At 38.5% G+C, this 19,234-nt stretch overlaps 1 long non-coding RNA gene across 2 annotated transcripts; it reads left to right on the top strand.

Annotated features, from left to right (window-relative positions):
• Nucleotides 1-230: 230 nt before the first annotated feature.
• Nucleotides 231-17,823, top strand: LOC142162753 (uncharacterized). 2 transcript variants are annotated; one of them, XR_012694120.1, is made up of 3 exons: nucleotides 231-947; nucleotides 7,904-15,924; nucleotides 17,566-17,823. It is a non-coding gene; the product is annotated as an uncharacterized LOC142162753 (long non-coding RNA). The 2 variants fall into 2 exon arrangements; XR_012694119.1 differs by having other exon boundaries at nucleotides 232-947; nucleotides 10,269-15,924.
• Nucleotides 17,824-19,234: the final 1,411 nt, after the last annotated feature.

Genomic DNA, 19,234 nt, shown 5'->3' with positions numbered 1-19,234 from the left:
ATAGGTTTGTTTTAACGGTTAGTGTTATTTTAATAGTTATTTTCTTAAGTAAAATTAAGTAGTATTTTTAATAATTTATCTTGTTTGCTATATTATTTTTACGTACAAAAAAGGAGGAGGGAATAGAATTAATTTTTTGGACTAATTTAGTCTTGCTTTTAGCCCAATTAAGCCAATATCTTAGCCCATTAACCCAAAAGCTCAAACCTTAACCCATCAGCACACTGCACAAATAAAATTAACCTAGAATCCCTAATAAAAACAAGAGCTAGAGACCTAGTGGAGGGATACGCCGTTTTCACAAAAATCAAACCCCACCCCTTGAAATCCATCTTCTTCGCCCCACCCCAAACGACCCTCTCTTCAAGACCTACACAGACCTATACACACATAGAGATCTGAAGCAGCACCAATGGGCAGACCCTGTAATCCGAAGACCAGCAAACATGTAAAACCTTTCCAGCCATGGCTTCTTCTCTTTCACATTTCAAGACCTAAGACACAAGACCTTAACCTACACAACAACAACAACCACAACTTCTTAAGAGAACCCCACTCCCGGCATCGAACACACCTTTTAAACCGCTACCGACCAGCCAAACAACCATCCAACTCCACCTCCGTTCCGACAACCACCGTCGTCCGTCACTGTCCTCCATTCCGTCAATTTTAGTTCTTCTTCGTTTCAATTTGGGTTTAAAATTCGAAACACAAAAACGAAAATCATTTCAATTTCTATTTCGATTCTTCATGGACTTCGTTTGAAGTTCGGTTCTAAGGTCGTCACTGTTCGTCGAGGTTTAAAATTGTGGTTCGCAGTTTCAGACGATTTTGATTGCTATTTCGGATTTGATTGTGGCTGTGGTTTCTTTACGCCCTTGTAACTGTCGGAATTTTCATTAATCAAAGGCAAATTTCAATTCGTGGCAGTTCGGTTCGAATTAGAGGTATGTTTTCTTATGTTTGTATTCTCTGGATCCGGTTGAACGTGAAATTACGATTGCTTCACCTTACCTTATTGGTTACTATTGTTTGGACCAGTTGTTTGGACGCTAATGTTATAGCGGTTGTTTTTATTTCTCTGTTGCAATGTTTTTTCTAGATATGTGATGTTTGGATTTTAGTTATTAATTTTGAGCTTCTAATCTCATAAGATAGAATTGAACATGCTTGTATTTATTTATTTTATTTTAAAGAGTTTTACGATTCTTTTTTGCCAAAGCATGATGATATTGTTGTTTTGGTGGACGAAAATGAACAAGAATTTTGACCAAGTACCTTATTGATAAGAACGGATTAAGTGGGGTATAAACATCGTAGTTTGCTTTAGGCACGTAATTAAATCATCACAACTATGGGTATGGTTCCCATGGCGTGGTTGTGATATTTAATCTCAAATTAGTTTTTGAATATGAATATCCGTAGTTCACTTAGTTGAATACTTTCCTTTAATAAATTTGAGGTGTGCCGTCCAATCACCTAGTCTATGGCCCTCACATCGATATCTTAACTAGTGTAGAAAAATACCCTAAACTCTTGTAGTTTGCCTTAGGTGCGTTAATTAAATAAATTGTCATAGCTACGGGTACAGTTCCCGTGGCGTAGTTGTGATGCTTAATTTCTAAAATCCGGGGGTACATTTATGTAACCCAACCATAATTTAATCTTGTTAATAAAATAAACATGTTGTAGATCGTGGGTACAGTTCCTGTGACATGATTCGCAATGTGTAATCAAATAATTAGTTGTACAATAATCGGGTTATTAAAAGCGGGTTTTCAAAAAGAATAAAATACACATAGGTTTCAAAAAATATTTTTTAAAATCAAATAAATTGGTCAATAATAATAGTTGAGAGACCGTGCTAAAACCACGGAACCCGGATTTTTGTGTTCGCGGACTGTAAAACAGATTCAATCTTTCCTCAATTTGGGATTTGAACCGGTGACTTGGGACACCATAAATTATCCCAAGTGGAGACTCTGAATTTTAAATAAAATAATGCCATTTCGATTGTCACTTAAATTAGAAAAAACTCCTTTATACCCTTCCGGGGGTAGGAAAAAGGAGGTGTGACAGCTCTGGCGACTCTACTGGGGACAAGAACCCAGAACTTCTAGTTCAGGGTCCAAGAATTCGAGCTTAGAATAATTATTATATTTTATTTTTATTTATTATCTGATTTTTATCACATGCTTGGGCCTAATGTGCTAAATGTCGCTTTTTACCGCTTTGATATTATTTGAACGGTATATAAACTACTACGAAACCCTTCTCTTCTCATCTTCGGGGAAGTGCACGCTGGCGTGACTTCTTTTCTGTTAGTGTCATACCCTAATTTAGAAAGAGGTTCGGACAAGTTACAAAGCCGGATGGCCTTTTGGTTCCAGGTACGTTCCCCCCCCCGGCTCGAGTTGTCCACTCGGATACACAAGTCTAGAACAATATAACCAGAATTTGAACCTAGAATAACTCAGACTCATGCCGGATCCCTAGTAGGAACGCTTGATTGCATCATGTGCATTTGACTTTTGGGACTCAACACAGAGGTTGGGTCCGTCTAGGACAGGCGTACCCAAAAATAAAAGACCATCTTGATGCATCTTATGTGCTATATGTTACATTCTTCAAGGGTAAAAGGGGTCATTTGGCGGACCAATGTGGGTTGAGGAAAAATGAGAAATAAAAGAGTGTGAAGTATAAAATAAAGCAAGTAGGGCCCGGCTATAACTTTCTTTCACGCTTATTTAAGAAAAGACCAAAAAATGGAAATGAAAAAAATTCAAAAAGATTTTGCACTTTCCCATTATTTTTTTTTCAAAAAAAGTCAGAAAAAATGAGGAAAAAGAAAATCCAAAAGAATTTACATGTTTCATCATTTTTCAAAACAAAAGACAAAAAATATGTTTTCTCTAAATGAGTTATTTTTTTAATTCTCGCCCGTATCTAATCTTCCCGAACTACGCGAACCTGATTCTCGTCTCCCGGGGCGGGATACGTAAGCAACCCACATAGGGTTCGGTATTCGTAGTAAATCTTAGGTTCTTGACTTTGCGGGTCGTAGCCAAATTTTGCACTTTTAGCCATCTCTAGGCCACATAAGCCATTTTGAAAAAATAGGCTCAATCATGTCTTGCATGTTGTCCAATAGGAAGTGTTATTGTCTCACATAGTGTTCTAGGTCTTTAACTTTATTTGGTCTTAATTTTCTCATACAAGTGTGGGTTTACTTACCGGAGTTTGAGCATGACAGACGTCCCAGGACCATCCAATCAGGATCACACATTCATGAGTTTGCTTAAGGAGATTTTTTTTATGTTGTGAGTCTGTTTTTCTTTTTATGTCGACTTTTACCTTCTAGTTTGTACAGTAATGTCAAGTCTTTTATTATTGTATGTCACGGCCCAAAATTCACTAAGGGTCGTGAGGGCGCCGTACAACGCTGTCAGGCAAGCCAATTATATATACTTAATTAAATTCTCGTTTAAATAATTGTGAAAACTATGATTATTCCTTCAATTTAGCTAGTAAAAGATAATCTTTACAAAATAAATAAAAGAATGTTTAGAAGTTCATACAGAATACCCCATAATCATCCCAGAACCCGGTGTCACAAGTGCATGAGCAATTTCTAGGAAATAATGTAATACAACAACTGTCTTGAATACAATTGGACAGAAAAGAAAATACAGTACAATACTCTGAAAGAGTCTCTGTCGGCTGCGGATCGTCCTGAGAGGTGCAGGTCGCCTAAGTCTTAGTATCAATCATGCCGCTGCGCCAGAATAGGCCACTAGACTTACGTGCACCTGTGCAACAGAAATGCACAACAAGTATAGCATGAGTACGAAAACAACGTGTACCTAGTGAGTATCCCATCTAATCTCGAAGAAGTAGAGATGAGAGGTCGACTTCGACACTTACTAGTGGTCCGATAGTAATATACCAATAATATAGTAAATTGAGGGTTTTCATAAAGATGGCTGTAACTCAATAGCATGAACAAGTAAGCAATTCTTTTATTAATAGGAAATTTCCAAATCCATTTTCATCATTTATACATTTATCTCAAGCTAGGGAGAACAAATATCAACATCTATAAATCTCAAGGCAAGCAATACAAGCATGCACAAATCATGCTGAGGTCGTACAGCCCGATCCAACAAATATTTAAACTGTGCACTACCAGAGGGTCGAATGGCGCGAACCATATATGCATCTATTACCCCGCTCGCGAATCATACGTGCGACATGGTCAAATATAAATAAACAATCACCCCGCTCGCGAATCATACATGCGATGCAGGTACACATAGAAACACATATTCAAACAGTCAATCAAGACTTCATCAGGGAAAAACAATTACCTAAAGAATAGCAATTCTCTTTAACGGTCAATAAAATGATCTTTAATTCCTTTAGAAATTCATTTACCAATTCAATATGATTTAAGCATTTTAATTCGACAACAAGATTTCAAATATTACAAGTAGAGCATGCTTTTGGGTCCCAGATTACCCGAACTTATGCATAATAGTAGCTACGCACGGACTCTTGTCACCTTGTGCATACGTAGCCCCCACAAATAGGAGCACATCTCCAATTAATTCACCTATATGGACAATTCCCTCTTATAAGGTTAGAAAGGAGACTCACCTCGCTTCGAAGTTCCAAAACCGGCTTCCAAGCCCTTCTGACGACTCAAATCGATGAACAACGCTCCAAAACTAGCCAATAAGTGAGAAAATCCATAAATATATGCTCTAATACTCACAACAATTCAATTTAGATAAATTCCTAACTCTGTTCGAAAAGTTGACAAAATTGCCCTCGAGCCCACGTGCTCGGATTCCGAAAAAACTCACAAATCCGACAACCCATTCTGATACGAGTTCAACCATACCAATTTTATCAAATTCCGATAACAACTTGACCTCCAAATCTTGAATTTTCGTTCTTGAAAAGTTTTGCAAAAATCTTGATTTCTTCCATTTAAATCCGAAATAAATGATGAATATATCCATAGAATCATGAAGTATAATTTCTTTCGAATATAGAACACTTACCCCAATCCATATGGTGAAAATTGCCTAAAAAATCGCTTCAATCCGAGCTCCATAGCTCCAAATATGTTAAAAATGGCCAAAATCTCAAAATATAGCTTCTGCCCAGGTATTTACTCTTCGTGATCGCGGATAATGCTTTGTAATCATGAAGGAAAACATCTCTTAGCCCAAAATTTGCCCTTCACGATCGCGGAAAAGGGTTCGCGATCGCGAAGAACAAATGCCCAGCTCTTTTAGACAGTCTCTAGTATAATGGCTATAACCTTTTGTACAAAACTCCAAATTGCACATGGTTTAACCTTTTGTACTAGACTGCAAGTACTACAACTTTTGCGCTTTACTCATCTCCCAATTCCTTATATATTACAAGATATAATCTTTCAAAGTCAGCCCCGTGCAACACAAATTTCTTCTTCGCGATTTCCAAACTCTTCCCCGATAGGCTATAGTTTACCTTACCACCCATAACTTTTTGTACACAACTCCAAATTCCAAATGGTTTAATATTCTGAAAACTAGATACAAAGGGCTACAATTTTTATTTTTTGATCATCTCCAAATTCCTTATAGATTGCGAGATACAAGCTTCCAAAGTCGGGTCAGTGTAACAGAAACTTTCCTCTATGTGATCGCGAATCACTGGCCATTTTCTCCCACTTTACTCATCGTGATCGCTACTGATTCCCCGCGATCGCGTAGCATATTGCTGTAGCCAAAAACCAGCAGCTAAAAATGGCCTAGAAATTGTCCGAAACTATCCCGAAACTCACCCGAGCCCCTCGGGACCCCGTCCGAACATACCAACAAGTCTCAAAACTTATCACGGACTTAGTCGAGGCCTCAAATCACATCAAACAACGCTAAAAACACGAATCACACCCCAATTCGAGTCTAATGAAACTAAGAAATTCCAATTTCTACATTCGATGCCGAAACCTATCAAATCACGTCCGATTGACATCAAATTTTGCACACAAGTCACATTCCACATTACGAACCTACTCCAACTTCCAAAATCGGAATCCGATCTCGATATTAAAAAGTTCACTCCCGGTCAAACTTCTCAAAAACCTTCAAATTTTTATCTTTAGCCAAATGACTCCAAAATGACCCACGAACCTCTGAATTCACTTCCGATCGCGCTCCCATCACTAGAATCACCATACAGAGATATTCCTAGATTCGGAATCCCAAACGGACATCGATAGCATTGAAATTCACTTCAACCCAAATTTATAAAATTCTTATAAAATGCTAACTTCTATAATAGGTGCCGAAATGTTCCCGGGTCTTCCAAAACCCGATCTGGACACACGCCCAAGTCCGAAATCATCATACAAACTTGCTGGAACCTTCGAATCCCGATTCCGAGGTCGTTTACTCAAAAATCCAATCTTAGTCAATTATTTCAACTTAAAGCTTCCGAAATGAGGATTCTCTTTCCAAATCAACTCCGAACTTCCCGAAATTCAATTCCGACCATGCGTACAAATCATAATACCTGAAGTCAAGCTGCTCATAGCCTCAAACTACTGAACGACGCGCTAGAGCTCAAAATGACCGGCCGGGTCATTACATTGTATTTCCTATTTGGTATTTGAAAAAGATGTGTTATAAATCAAAAATCCAAAAAAAGGAATTTTGAGTTTTTATATTTCTGTTAGATGTTTTCTTTAGAATACTAATTCTAGAAATAAAAGACAAATTCTTTTGAGGTAGCTTTCCTTAGGAATTTATTATCTATAACTCAAAATAAAAATTGCTTTTATATTTCCTTTAGTATAGACTAAAAGTTCAAAAAAAAAGAATTTTCTTTAATACCTCTTTAGAAGTTTTCTTAAGATGTTAATTCCAAAACAAAAAAGAGACTTTCTTTTAAGTTTCTTCTTTGGGAAATATATATAAAACAAAAAAAATATATTCTTTTTTACTTTCACTAGAATTTTAGGACATTGTACATAGAAGAAAAAAAACATACTTTATCTTCTGTTTATCTTTAGAGTTTCTCCTTTAGGTAATCAAAAATTGAAATCCAAAAATATTTTTTATCTTGTTCATTTCTCACTTTGAAATCTTTTTTCAGGGATATCAATTGAAAATTCAAAATATTTTTCTTTGGTTTATTCTTTAGATTTCCTTCCTAAAAAAAAGAATCAAAAAATAATTTTTTTTCTTCTAGGGTTTTTCCTTAATAATTTCTCTTAGAGTATTTGTTTCAAAAAAAGAAGAAGATATATGCTCGTTTAAGCTTAGGTTTAGAATAGGTTATAGAACATTAAGTCTATAAAATTCAAAAAAAAAGATCTACTTCTTTTATTTCTCTTTTTTCATAAAAATAGTCATTAAGGTAATAAACAAAAAGAAAATAAAATAAAACAAAATGAGAACGTTAGTTTGTTTACTTTATTCCCGATCTTGCCGAACTACGCAAAGATCTGATTCATGCAGCGTCATGATACGTAGGCAACCTATATAGGGTTCGATCGAATTATTTTTTTATTTTTATTTTTAAAAGAAAAGAAAAAAAAGAGAAAAAAAAAGAGAGAAAAAGATGGTGAAATTATGGGATATGAGAAATGAGAAGAAAGAAAAGAATGATAATTAAAAAAAAAGAGGAAGGAAAATGAGCAAGCAAGTGCTAGAAAAGAAACGAAAAGAGAAGATTGAAGTGAACAAATGAGGATGATGCCAAGTGACCTTGTGACCCTCGAAGTCATTCTAGAACCGTTAAATTTTGTTAGGTGCATTGCAAGCAATGTGATATTTTTAGCTGTTAAATGCCCTAATGCTAACATGATGACCTCATTTTGTTCCTTTTTGTTATCTCCATTGAGCAGAAGGGTGGTTGGTTTGTGGTTTTTAAGGTAACTCATCCATACAACACAAGGTCAGAGAGCAAGGTAGTCATGACTGGCAAAGAGTTGGACACAAGGGTTATTGATCCGTCTAAGGGAATTGTTGAATCAGAATCTGAGTTGAAAGAAGAGGTCTTAAGGGTGAAAGGACAAATGGCCGTAATATACCAAGCCTGGATTAGTGGGCGTCCTCCACCATCAGTTTCCACTAACTACACTGAAAGCCTTGTCATCATTCCGCACTGTCACAAATCCAGCTTCCTACTGCTGCTGATGTCTACCTGCAACTTTTTCACACTCCACCCGCCAAAACCACCTCATATCCCGCTCCTTGGGCCACTCATGCTTTCGTAGCTCCTCCACCAGCTACTTTTCCTCGATCCTCTAACGAGACTTTGTTCAAAGTCCCCGATGCCCAACACTATGCTCCAAAACTAACTTTCAAGGTCTCGGATTCATACTCTCACGCTCCTCATTTTGAGTCACCCGGTGAAACTAAAAAGCCTTCTAAGACAGTGGAGCAAGACGAGATATCCAGGAAGGTAAAAATCTTAGAGCAGTCTTTAAGAAACATGTAAGGGATAGGGAGCCAGATAAGCGTGTCTTACAAAGACCCGTGCTTGTTTCCTGACATCCAACTGTCTGCTGGGTTTAATATGCCAAAGTTTGATTTGTATGACGGACATGGAGATCACATGACCCATTTGAGAGGCTACTGCAGTAAGATGAGAGGCGCCGGTAGGAAAGATAAATTATTGATGATGTATTTCAGTTAGAGCCTGAGTGGGGAAACTCTTGAGTGGTACACCCGCCAAGATGCTAGCAAGTGGTACACATGGGACGATATCGCTCAGGCCTTTTCCGGGCACTTTCAGTACAATATAGAAATTGTTTCGGATCGCATGTACATCGTCAAGATGGAAAAAAAGCCTAATGAAAGCTTTAGGTAATACGAGATCAGATGGAGAGAGCAAGCTACCAGAGTCAATCCTCCGATGGAAGAAAACAAGATGGTCGAGTACTTTCTTCAAGCTCAAGAGCCAACTTACTTTGGGAATTTGATCTCGGTTGTGGGTAGGCCTTTTAATGATGTGGTAAAAATGGGAGAAATGGTAGAAGATGGGCTGAAGTCGAGCAAGATCATGAGCTATTCTACTTTAAAAGCCACAACACAAGCAATTCAGAACGACACAAGAAGCTTGCTGGGTCAGAAGAACATGATGATATTGCCATGGTTGTCTCAGAATCAGGACATGGTTTAAAGGGTCTGCCTCACCAATATACTCAGCCTCAATCCCAACCCCAAACCTATCCCCGAGCTCCACATAATCCACCTCAGTATTATCCTCCGAACAATGTCCGGTCATTTGTCCAACCACCGGGTCACTCCTTATGGCGAGCGCCAGCACCGCATAATGCACTCTTGCCTTCATAAAATTTTCGAGCACCCAACAACCCTAGAAAATAGGGGCAGGGAGGGGAACAAAGGCAAAAAAATAGTTTCATGCCAATCAGGGAGTCCTACACAAGCTTGTTTGAAAAGTTAAAGCATTCTGGCCTGATTGAGCCACTCCTCGGCTATACTCTAGACCCATATGCAAAAGGTTTTGATCCTACTGTACGATGCATGTACCACTCTAACGTCCAAGGGCATATCATTGAAGATTGTCGTGCTTTGAAAAAGGAAATAGAAAGAATGATTCAAGAAGGGGTAATTGTGATCAAGGATAGTGACAGGGAGCATGCGAATCCTCTAGGGAACTTGCTGACTAAATTTAATGATATTGAAGTTGTTAATGGTCTTGGAAATATTGATGTGGAATCCAATGGCTAAGATGTCGTGCTTGGTAATTGGAAAGACGCTCCATATCTTGGCAAGTAGGGGAGGAGTCTTGGTGGTTTATTTTGTTGTCATTTCTATTGTCCGGGTTATTTTTAGGGTTGTAATCCGGATATTGTCTTGTGACTCAAACCCTTTTATCCTTTTATTTTGCCTAGTTTGTTTAGTCGTAGTAGCTTGTTTAGTATTGTCTGGTTTAGTTCCAGGGTTGTAACCCCAACTTATTTTACTTGTTTTATTGTTCAAATCCTTTCACCATCTGTCTAATGTAATTTCCTGTTTTTTGTTATTTTTAGTCAGTGTTTGTTTAGTTATCTTTTCCTTTTATAGTTCTTTTCCTGATGACTCTAGTGACATGACATGCACGCGTAATTCTCAGTCTGGTCTTAAAAGTTAGTTCAATCAGGAAGCAATGAAACAATTTTAAAGATGATAGGGACATTTGAGGAAAATAAGTAAAGGCATTTTGAGATCACTTAAAGCCCGAATTGTGTGAAACTGTGGCAGATAGCACATAAAGAAGATACTTCGAAAGATGGTACAAGGTTTTAGGCAATGGCATGAAAAGTTGCCTTTTGCTTTGCTGGGTTACCGCACTACTGTTCGCACTTTAGTAGGTACAACTCCTTATTTGTTGGTATATGGTACTGAAGCAGTGATACCCGTGGAAGTTAAAATTTCATCCGTTCGGATTGTTGCTGAAGCTGAAATTGATGATGATGAGTGGGTCAAAACCCGTTTGGAGCAATTAAGTCTGATTAACGAAAAAAGACTGGCGGCAGTGTATCATGGTCAATTGTATCAAAAGAGAATGGCAAGATCATACAACAAGAAGGTGCGTCCCCAGAAATTTGAAGTGGGTCAGCAAGTATTGAAACGCATCCTGCCGCATCCGGCTGAAGCTAAAGGAAAGTTTGCCCCAAATTGGCAGGGTCATTCGTGGTAACGAGAGTGTTGCCCAATGGTGCTTTGTATCTAACAGATGTAGAAGGCAAATGTGTGGATATGACTATCAATTCTAATGCACTTAAAAGATATTATGTATGATTTCTTTGGTTTGTTTAATTGTATTGTTTGTGTTTGGCATGCTTTGAAGATTGGAATGACAAAGACATTTTATTCTACTATCTAAACACTTTATCCTTTGTTACCCCTTTGAGCCTTATTCGTTTTCTTTCATATCCCTCTTTTGGAATCAGAAGCAGAGTTTAGAAATACAGATACAGAATAAAAAAATAAAGAAAAGAAAAGAGGAAAACGAGAAAATAAAAAAAAGAAAAGAAAAGAAATTGAGAAAAAGCAAGTAAAGCAAAAGAAAGAGAAGAAAAGAAGAAAAAAAAGGAAAAAAAGAAGAAGAAGAAGAGAAGAAAAGAAAAGAAAACATGAAAAGAAAAGAGAAAGAAAAAGAAAACACAAGTAACAAAAACAAAGCAATTCCTATGTCATGAACTACGTTTGACCTGATTCCTTTTAAGGATACGTAGGCAGCCTCACGGTTCGGTCCCATCAAAATAAAAATTCAAAAGTCCCCAAGCAAAGAAACTGGGGCAGAAGTTGTGGTTGTTGTAAGAGATCTGATTCCAAAATTTGTAATTTTGAGCCCTTTTAAGCCGTTTTGAGCCTTTATGATACCCCTTTTTTCTAATCCTATCCAAAAGCCTACATTACGGTCCTAACAAAGACCTTCCGATCAATCTTTGAGTAGTGCCAAGTCAAGTGAGTTAGAGGTATGATTCACATCAGGGGCAACACTCCGTTCTACACAAGGAAAACAAAAATGAGAGTCTTATCGGTGAAAACCTTCACAAGCACTATAAGGCAACGGTAAGTTGAGAGAAAGAACAAAATGAGAGAGGCTTGATGGTAAAAACCCTTCGAGCACTACAAGTCGAATAAGGCCCGTGAATCAGATAGGATAATCGGAGCATTGAAGCCCAGTTTCACGACTCAGAGGTACAACAAGAGTTGAGCATTAGACTTGCTTGACATATTAGGCCACTTAATCAAAAGGTGCATGGCATAGCCATTAGAGTTGTTGTCCACATCTAATAGGTTTCTACTTTGTAATTTTCTTTTTAGGTATCATCTCTTTCCATTGTGCTTTACTCTATTCCTTTTGTCTTGTTTACTTCCTTTTCTTGAGTCTGTTTGGTCAAAACAAGTGAGAAATGACTTCAAAATTTGCTACCAACTTTCCAATTGTACGAAACGGAATCTATCTTACACATCAAAGTGGCATAAGTCAGGAAAGAACAGTAGACTCACTGAGTTGGCAACAATCAACGTGCTTTGGGATTCATGTGAAATCCAAAGGTTCAGTATGTGGCAATTCATGAGCACAATTCAACAGATAAAGAGTATTGGGTTAGAATGAATCAGAGGTGTTTTTTGTGATAAGGGTGACAGAGAAAGTGTTTAGTCAATGAACAAGCAATGTATTTCAAGTTGAAATCAAAGTTATCATGGCAAGTGAAGTAGCAATCACCACAAAGTCAAGGCCACAAACCAACCACCATGTTTAAACTCACAAGTTTTCTTTGTCTGAAACAGGGGTGAAGGCTATGTTCATATCAAAGCTTGGAAGCTTGAATTTTTCATGTGTAATGCCCCAGTTCTGCTTACGCAAAGGCTATTGAGAAGATCACACATCACCCCTAGGAGAAACACTTCCTAGTCTGGGTTTTCAAGTTATATTTTGTTGTAGGAGATGCACTTCCTAAATTGAGGTATCGCCCTTAGGAGACACACTTCCTATCCTAGATCTTTAAGGTTATATTTTTGTTTTAGGAGACGCACTTCCTAAATTGAAATTTTACCCCTAGGAAATGCACTTCCTAGTTTGGATCATATGAGTTTGAGTCACTGAGGTTTTACCCCTATGAGATGCACTTCCTAGTCTAAGTCTTTCAAGTTATATTTTGCTCTAGGAGACACACTTCATAAATCGAGATTCTCACCCCTAGGAGACGCACTTCCTAGTCTTGGTCATTTAAATTCATTCCTAGGAGACGCACTTCCTAGTTTAAGTCATTAATGTTCCACCCCTAGGAGACGCACTTCCTAGTCTGGGTCTTTCAGGATACACTTTCAGGAGACGCACTTCCTAAATTGAGTTTCACCCCTAGGAGACGCACTTCCTAGTCTGGGTCTTTCCGTTTATATTTTTTCTTTAGGAGACGCACTTCCTAAATTAAGTTTTATCCTTAGGAGACGCACTTCCTAGCTTTGGTCATTTAAATTCATTTCTAGGAGACGCACTTCCTAGTTTGAGTCGGTGAAGTTTCACCCCTAGGAGACGCACTTCCTAGTTTGGGTTCTTTAGGATATACTTTTAGGAGACACATTTCCTAAATTAAGAGTTTATCCTCTAGGAGACGCACTTCCTAGTTTGTGTCATTTAAGTTTCATCTAGGAGACGCACTTCCTGGTTTGAATCATTGAAGTTTCACCCCTAGGAGATGCACTTCCTAGTCTAGGTCTTTTAGGTTATATTTTGTTTTAGGAGATGCACTTCCTAAATCGAGTTTTACCCATAGAAGACGCACCTCCTAGTTTGGGTCTTTCAGGTTATATTTTGTTTTTGGAGACGCACTTCCTAAATTAGGATTTCACCCGTAGGAGACACACTTCCTAGTTTGGTTCATTCAAGTTTCACCCCTAGGAGACGCACTTCCTAGTCTGGGTCTTTCAAGTTATATTTTTATTTTAGGAGACACACTTCCTAGTTTTGGTTGTTTAAGTCCATCTAAGAGATGCACTTCCTAGTTTGAGTCACTATTGTTATATTTGTTTTAGGAGATGCACTTCCTAGTCAAAGTTTGCTAGTTTTACTCTTCGGAAACACACTTCCTAGTATAAGTTTGTCAATTTTAATCATAGGAGACGCACATCCTAGTCGAGTCTTTAGTTTACTCTCATCATTGCATCAATAGCACAAGTGGTTTACAATTTTGCTAACAACTCACAAATCTTTCGAGTGCAAACTGGGGCAGAAATTTTTTTTTGTTTGTTTTGTTGTTTTGATTGAAGGCACCCACCTGGAGAACAAGGGAATTCAGTTCAAGTTTTGGCAATCAGGCGCCCACTTGGAGAACAAGTGAATACAGTTCAAGTTTTGGCAATCAGGCCCACCTGGAGAACAAGGGAATACAGTTCAAGTTTTAGCAATCAGGTGCCCACTTGGAGAACAAGGGAATATAGTTCAAGTTTTGGCAATCAGGCGCCCACCTGGAGAACAAGGGAATACAGTTCAAGTTTTGGCAATCAGGCGCCCACCTGGAGAACAAGGGAATACAGTTCAAGTTTATGGCAATCAGGTGCCCACCTGGAAAACAAGGGAATATAATTCAAGTTTTGGCAGCAGGCGCCCACCTGGAGAACAAGGGAAGTCATTTTACAATACAATTCAAGTTAGAAGAAGCAGAAGTTTGCAGCAAGAATGTGAGCCAACTGTCCGAGATGATCAACACAAGTTAGTCACAATCCAGAATAAAATAAAATAAAAAAGAAGAAGAAGTGAATCCAAAATGCAGAAGTAGAGAAAGATGTGAACTACTCAAGACATGATGACTGAAATAATGACCATTTCATGTCCGGTCCTAATCCGAAGAAGAATGAACTAGCACCTATAACTAGCGAGCGTCAAGGTTCAAATCTAAAGTCTATATAAAGAACTATTCAAGACTCAAGATCAAGCTTCAGAAGACTTATAGAGAGGAATCTTGTAACTCATAGTTGACATGCTTAGTTAGTCTTTTTGATTTTTTGATTTCGATGTAATAACAGGACCGCAGACCGGAACCTCGACGGAACGACACCTCAACCGGCTCTCCACCTCGGTATACTCTATCACCTCATTCACTTCTGAACTACACGTGGCCTGATTCCTTTATAGCCAAGGATATGTAGGCAGCTCAGATACCAGGGCTCGGTTACATTCCCCTTTCTCTTAGTTTTGGTCTCTTGAAATAAAGGTCGGGTCAAAAAACCTGTCTAGTCGTTCTTTGTCTGAAAACTCTTCGCGTTCCCAGTCAAAGAGGGGCTGCTGTAGACATTTTATTTTTGACCCTCCTCAAGATTTTACATATTTTAGTATTTAAATATTTAGTTTAGGCCTAATATCACTATTTTAATTAGTTTTGGCCCTTTTACTTTATTTTATCACGAAAAATGAAAATTACAAAAAATAGTTTCATTAATGTTTTGTTGTCATTTTTAATCTTGAAAAATACCAAAAATAGGTTTGTTTTAACGGTTAGTGTTATTTTAATAGTTATTTTCTTAAGTAAGATTAAGTAGTATTTTTAATAGTTTATCTTGTTTGCTATATTATTTTTACGTACAAAAAAGGAGGAGGGAATAGAATTAATTTTTTGGACTAATTTAGTCTTGCTTTTAGCCTAATTAAACCAATCTCTTAGCCCATTAACCCAAAAGCCCAAACCTTAACCCATCAGCACACTACACAAATAAAATTAACCAAGAATCCTAATCAAAACAAGAGCTAGAGACCTAGTTGAGGGATCCGCCGTTTTCAAAAAATCAGACCCCACCCCTAAAATCCATCTTCCTCGCCCCACCTCAAACGACCCTCTCTTCAAGACCTACACAGACCTATACATACATAGAGATCTGATGTAGCACCAATGGGCAGACCCCTGTAATCCAAAGAACAACGAACCTGTAAAACCTTCCCAGCTATGGCTTCTTCTCTTTCATATTACAAGACCAAAGACTCAAGACCTTAACCTACACAACAATAATAGCCGCAACACCCTAAGAAAACCTCACTCCCGGCGTCAAACACACCTCCTAAACCGCTGTCGACCAGCCAAACAACCATCCAACTCCACCTCCGTTCCGACAACCACCATCATCCGTCAATTTCAGTTCTTCTTCGTTTCAATTTGGGTTTCAAATTCGAAACACAAAAACAAAAATCATTTCATTTCTGTTTCGATTCTTCATAGACTTCATATGAAGTTCGGTTCTGAGGTCGTCACTGTTCATCGAGGTTAGGAATTGTGGTTCGTAGTTTCAGATGATTTTGATTGCTGTTTCGGATTTGATTGTGGCTGTGGTTACTTTACGCCCTTGTAACTATCGAAATTTTCATTAATCAAAGGCAAATTTCAATTCGTGGCAGTTTCGGTTCGAATCAGGGGTATGTTTTCTTATGTTTGTATTCTCCGAATCCGGTTGAACGTGAGATTATGATTGATTCACCTTGCCTTATTGGTTACTATTTTTTGGACCAGTTGTTTGGACGCTAATATTATAGCATTTGTTTTTATTTCTCTGTTGCAATATTTTCTCTAGATATGTGATGTTTGGATTTTAGTTATTAATTTTGAGCTTCTAATATCATATGATAGAATTGAACATGCTTGTATTTATTTATTTTATTTTAAAGGGTTTTACGATTCTTATTTGCCAAAGCATGATGATACTATTGTTTTGGTGGACGAAAATAAACAAGAATTTTGACCAAGTACCTTATTGATAAGAACGGATTGAGTGGGGTATAAACATCGTAGTTTGCTTTAGGCACGTAATTAAATCATCACAACTATGGGTATAGTTCCCATGGCATGGTTGTGATACTTAATCTCAAATTAATTTTTAAATATGAATATCCATAGTTCACTTAGTTGAATACTTTTCTTTAATAAATTTGAGGTGTGCCATCCAATCACCTAGTCTATGTCCCTCACATCGTTATCTTAACTAGTATAGAAAAATACCTTGAACTCTCGTAGTTTGCTTTAGGCGCATTAATTAAACAAATTGTCATAGCTACTGGTACGGTTCCCATGACGTAGTTGTGATGCTTAATTTCTAAAATCCGGGGGTACATTTATGTGACCCGGCCACAATTTAATTTTGTTAATAAAATAAACATGTTGTAGATCATGGGTACGGTTTCTGTGACATGATTCGCAATGTGTAATCAAATAATTAATTGTATAACAATCGGGTTACTAAAAGCGGGTTTTTAAAAGGAATAAAATGCACATAGGTTTCAAAAACTATTTTTTAAAATCAAATAATAGGACAATAATAATAGTTGAGCGACCATGCTAAAACCACGGAACCCGGGAATGCCTAACACCTTCTCTCAGGTTAACAAAATTCCTTACCTGGATTTCTATGTTCACGGATTGTAAAACACAGTCAATCTTTCCTCGATTCGGGATTTGAACCAGTGACTTGGGACACCATAAATTATCCTAAATGGCAACTCTGAATTTTAAATAAAATAATTCCGTTTCAATTGTCACTTAAATTGGGAAAAACTCCCTTATACCCTTCCGGGGTAGGAAAAAAGAGGTGTGACAAAAAGCATGAAGGGTGATGCCATGCCGCACGATGTACAATTATGTGCCATGATATGAGTGATAATGCACGAAGGATCATTCCGTGCTATGATTATGTGAGGTAAAAGCATGAAGGGTGATGCCGTGCCGATTTTATTGATTTTTATGGTGAGGACGAGAGTAAAAGCACGAAGGGTGATGCCATGCACTTGTCTTTTATTTCCGATTCTTGTTGATAATTGAACTATGGTGTTCTTTACATTTATCTGTTGTTTTCTGCTGATACTTGTTGTTCCTCGTATCATTTTTCCCCCTCCTATCCTTAGCTGTAAATTTCTGCTTTTACTTTTCCGTTGTATATGATTTAACTGCACAGGTTTATTTGATAGTCTGGTCCTAGCCTCGTCACTACCTTGCCGAGGTTAGGCTAGGCACTTACCAACACATGGGGTCGGTTGTACTGATACTATACTCTGTATTGTGTGCAGATCCTGGTGCTGCAGCTTTTGACCCCACTGATGTTCCTGCCTTCAGTCCATTTAGGCGACCCGAGGTAGTCCTGCAGGCGTCCACAGGCCTTGGCATCTCCTTCTATCTTTCTATACTATTTCTTCTATGTATTTCTGAAACAACTTGTATTTATCTTTCAGACTCTTATTTGTAGTATTCTTAGACAGTCTGTGAAATTGTGACACCAGATCTGGGCAGTTTTTAGTTTATGGATTTGTATCGGTATTAATATTAAACTGTTACATTTCGTTCTTCCACTTATTTAATTCCGTTGTTTATATAATGCAAATTCACAATTGTTAAAAGATTAAAAATAGAATAGGTAAATACTTGGAATTATTAGCTTGCCCAACTTTCACTAGTATGCGCCATCACGACTCCCGAAGGTGAAAAATACGGGTTGTGACAAGTTGGTATCAAAGCTATAGGTTGCTTAGGTCTCACAATTCATAGACAAGCTTAGTAGAGTCTGAGGGATACGTACAGAGACATCTGTATTTATCCCCCAGGGGCTGTAGATTTAGGAATAGTTTCACTTCTATTCATCTTTGTCATGCGGTTTGGTTCCTCAATGATAATTGAATTTCTACTCTGTTCTTTCGCAGATGGTGAGAACACTCGCTTCCTCATCCACTGATCAACATCCCGAGCCCCTAGCAGCAGCTCCCGCAAGGGGCAGAGGGCGAGGCCGTGCTAGAGGTCGAGGCAGGGGCAAAGCTCAGACCAGAGCGGCAGTACTAGCGGCGGAGCCTCAGGTTAATTTTGATGATGAGGTTCTGGCCCAGGCAGTTCCGGTGGGCCCAGCTCAGGTCCCAGAAGTGTTCATTGCTACCTTAGAACTCCAGGATGCTCTGGTCCATCTAGTGGGCCTTATGGAGAGTGTCATCCGGGAAGGCCTATTTACTGTAGTACCAACCATCTCTCAAGTCAGAAGAGGAGCACAGACTCCTGCTACCCGCACTCTGAAGCAGATGGCTCCCTATTTCTAGACTCTAACGGCTCAGCCAGTTGGAGCAGTTCAGCCGAGTGTGGTAGCTCAAACCGGTGATGGATCAGCTATGTCTACTATTACCTTGTGGAGATTGGACAGGTTCACCAAGCTCTTCACTACTACTTTCAGCGGTGCATCTTCTAAGGATCCCCAGGATTATTTAGATAGTTGTCATGAGGTTCTCAGGAACATGGGGATAGTGGAGACTAATGGGGTCGACTTTGCTGCTTTTCGTTTGTCTGGATCCGCCAAGACTTGGTTGAGAGATTATTGTTTGGCTAGACCGGCTGGGTCAGCAACCTTGACTTGGGATCAACTCTCTTAGCTATTTCTGGAAAATTTTCTTCTTATCACTCAGAGGGAGAACTATTAGAGGCAGTTTGAGCATCTCCAGCAGGGTTCTATGAACGTTACTCAGTACGAGACCAGATTTATTGACTTGGCCCGTCATGCTCTTCTTATACTTCCCACTGAGAGATAGAGAGAGAGAGAGAGAGAGTGAGGAGGTTCATTGAGGGACTCGTTCAGCCTATTCGATTCCATATGGCTAAGGAGACGGGGAGTGAGGTATCTTTTTAGGATGCGACCAATATGGCCAGGAGAGTTGAGATGGTTCTATCACAGGGGGTGGTCAGGGGTCTGACAAGAGACCTCGT

Source organism: Nicotiana tabacum, chromosome 8 (assembly GCF_000715075.1).
Source record: "Nicotiana tabacum cultivar K326 chromosome 8, ASM71507v2, whole genome shotgun sequence".
In the NCBI taxonomy this organism is placed as follows: Eukaryota; Viridiplantae; Streptophyta; class Magnoliopsida; order Solanales; family Solanaceae; genus Nicotiana; species Nicotiana tabacum.
Note: the sequence above shows the minus strand (reverse complement) of the source record. Positions and strands in the feature narration are given on the sequence as shown.